This window comes from Octopus bimaculoides, chromosome 5 (genome assembly GCF_001194135.2).
Source record: "Octopus bimaculoides isolate UCB-OBI-ISO-001 chromosome 5, ASM119413v2, whole genome shotgun sequence".
NCBI classification, from domain to species: Eukaryota; Metazoa; Mollusca; class Cephalopoda; order Octopoda; family Octopodidae; genus Octopus; species Octopus bimaculoides.
This window is the reverse complement of record NC_068985.1, coordinates 23,513,994-23,517,538: the sequence shown is the minus strand read 5'-3', so window position 1 is coordinate 23,517,538 and position 3,545 is coordinate 23,513,994. Positions and strand designations below refer to the sequence as shown.

Here is a 3,545-nt window from a genome sequence, read left to right as displayed (position 1 = left end):
TGTGTGTGTGTGTGTGTGTGTGTGTGTGTGTGTGTGTATTTGCATGTGTGTATTTTTCTGTAAAGTTATATGTTTTCCCTATCGCAGCGTCACACAAAACGACTTTGAAAATTCAGTATTGACCAAAGATGGAGTGGTTGTAATCTGTTAAAATCTGACGTTTTGACATTTAAGGTGACCTTTTGTCTTTGAATTTGATTGTCGTCGAAACCAGTTATGTCTACACTGAACCAATGAGAAAGTCTCTACATTGTCGTATATGTTATTGCCCGTGTAATACTGATCTGTGTGATAGAGCTAGTTGTCCTGGACAAGACATTAAACTGCATCTGATGGTAAGGCTCCAGCTTGGGAGCTCAGGAGTTTTTATGAGTATGGCGTTATCCATCAGTCACTACTATTTTCATTTCTGCCCTGGCCCTGGGTGAGATAGTTAAAAATAGTCTAGTGGCTAAAGCTTACAAGATTTTGGAGAAGCACTGGCTCTTACACACGTATTACACCGACGAGCCATTGTGTGTCTTGATGTCACACGAACCAGTCCGCCAGCCTAAGTCTTAAATATAACCTGGCCTTCGAGAGTAAGCTCAACAGCGCAGGAGACAAGCAGAGTAGGTTCTAAATCAGGGGTTCTCAACCATTTTTATCTGTGGATCCCTTTGGTTACTATTTTATTCTGGTGGGCATCCATAACCATTCAGTGTTTAAAAATTAGTTTTACAGAAACTTCTTTCAAAATTCTTATTTTGTTTTTCAAACATTAACTTGTGTAGGTTGAACTATATAAAATGTTAGAGAAAAAATTACCTTTTTTTTCTTTCCTTTTTTATTTTTATTTTTTGCAATACATACCAATACATACACCTAAAGCAAAAATTTTTCAGGGGCCCTCAAAATACTAAGTTAGCTCAAAATACTATTGTAGACTCCCCAATTTACAATTTTTTGCGTGGATCCCAAGAAACTGATATAGGCGCTCAGGAGCCATATTGACCCCAGTTGAGTATCAATGTTCAAAATAAACCAGTTGAAGGCAACGGGAAATCACTGTTGGACCGTTTCCAAGAAAAAATCATAAATCTTTTGATTTTGGCATGCAGATCCATGATTGTTAATGTGTATAGGCATAGCACATAAAGAGAGAGAAACAACAGAGTTGGCCATAGATGATCATAGATTTTCACAAAAAAGTTTGTCTTTCATCCTTTCGGAGTCAATAAAATAAGTACCAGTTGAACCCTGGGTCGATGTAATCGACTTAATCTCTCCAGCGAAACTGTTGGCCTTTAAAAACCAATATTTGTGACTATTACGTTTATACTGTATTCAATATAACTTGAATAAGTATACGATATGAAATGCATCTAGAAATGAAATAACAACAACGGATATAGTTCTGCGTGGTTTATATCTATATAAACCATCCATTTCATCGATACCAGCCTAAACAAGCATACAGTCTCATTGGTTGACTGATATATATATCCATGTCTAGAATCTATAGCTAACTTTGAACAGTTAATTCCCAACATTTCCCTTGGCAATCCGATAGCAGCTGAATGTGATTTCTGCTTTATTTGGAAAGCGAATCGAATAACGAAACATTGCTGATTTCTACTTGTTATTGTAGTTATCAAAATAACTGTATTAACACTAACAATAACAACATGAACTTCTTCTTCTTCTTCTTCTTCTTCTTCTTCTTCTTCTTCTTCTTCTTCTTCTTCTTCTTCTTCTTCTTCTCTTTTGTCTTCTTCCTCTTCTCGTCCATATTTCTTCTTTTTCTTATTTTCCTTTTCCCTTTTTATCCTTGTTTTCGCTCTTGTATCTTCTTCTTCCGCTGCTGCTGCTGCTGCTGCTGCTGTGCTACTGCTGCTTCTGCTTCCATTTCTTTTTCTTCTGTTTCTTCTTTGTTTTATTATTGTCGTTGTTGTTATCATTCATCTTCGTTTTCGTCTTCCTCTTCATCATCATCTTCTTCGTCTCCGTCTTCTTTTTCCCTTTCCCTCTCCATCTCCTTCCGTATTTGCTTTGTTTTGTTTTCTCTGCTTAATTTTGTTTGCTTTGTGGACAATCCCTCCTCACTAGATATAGGAAGTGACAACGAATGCAAGACAAATACAAGATGGCGTCTTCTCAAATACAAACGTGGCAGAAGTCAAGTTCTTCACAGTCGTTCAGCTAAGCATTAACGAACATGCAAACAGCTTAGTTCCAGTTCTAAGCTCTCGGTAGCAAAAAAAAAAGAGGAAAATAAATATAATAAAACGAAAACAAATAATAAAACGGGGAAAGAGGGAAAGACATTTGGGAAGAAAAGACAGTGAAGCAAAGAAACAAAAATGATTTGGAAGAAAAATGTTTATATGTGTATGTATACGTGTGTGAATGTTTATTTGCATGTAAGTACGTATGCATGAATGTGTGTGTGTGTGTGTGTGTTTATTTATGCAAGTGTGCGGAGAGAAGAAAAGAAAAAAGGACTAAAAGAAGGAAAGGAAAAAATAAATGAAAGAAAAAAAGCCAAGAGAGAGAGAAAGAGAGACACATACAAAAAAATATGATGAAAACCAAAGTAAAAAAAAAATTCATATGTCGAATATGACAAGAAAGACTTACATTTAATATTTTACTTTTGTTCAGCAACGGAAAACAAAATCTTATCAAATGGGGGAAAAGAAAGAAAAATTTCTGTTTATTTTATTTTATCTATTCATTTAGTATTTTTATCATTGCCGAGAGAGTGTGAGGTAGAGAAATGGAGAGAAAGAGAAACCTATAGAAGAGAGAAAAGCAAAAAGCAAATAGAAAGATTTTTTTTTTAAATGTCAAAGCACAATCAGTTCTATCGAATGAGATTGAAACTCAAAAATACCATAAAAGAATGCTTTTCCAACGCCTTACTTTGCTACATGCTCCATATATATATATATATATATGCATGAGTGTGTTTGTGTGTGTGTGTCTAAACCATGCCAGCATGCAAAACGGACGTTAAACGATGATGATGATAATATATGTATGTGTACATATGTATAGACATATAGATAGTCTTTTACTTGATTCAGTAATTTGACTGCGGCCATGCTGGAGTACCGCCTTAAAGGGTTTTAATCGAAGAAATCGACCCCCCACCTCCAGGACTTATATTTTGTAAGCCTAGTATTCATTCTATCGGTCTCTTGTGCCGAACCGCTATGTTACTGGGACGTAAACACACTAACATCGGTTGTCAAACGACGGTGGGGTGGAGAGACAAACACAGACACAAAGATACACACGCACACATGAATGTATAGATAGATAGATAGATAGATAGATAGATAGATAGATAGATAGATAGATAGATAGATAGATAGATAGATAGATAGATTGATCGATTGATAGGTAAACTGATAGATTGATAGGTAAATTGAAAGACAGACAAACATAGAGAGATAGATATCTTTTTATTATAGCCACACAGGGCTAAATACAGAAAATGGACAAATTACAAAGTAGAGCTTTTGGGGGGGGGGATAATTTGGATCAAAAGGGATCACGGG

The 3,545-nt window shown here is 35.6% G+C and overlaps 1 protein-coding gene across 1 annotated transcript in view; it reads left to right on the top strand.

The window, feature by feature from the left end:
• LOC106867711 (choline O-acetyltransferase) overlaps positions 1–3,545 on the top strand; it is a gene marked incomplete at its 5' end in the record, with an annotated part of 213,268 nt that overhangs the window by 189,593 nt on the left and 20,130 nt on the right. The gene's annotated exons all lie outside the window — the stretch shown is intronic.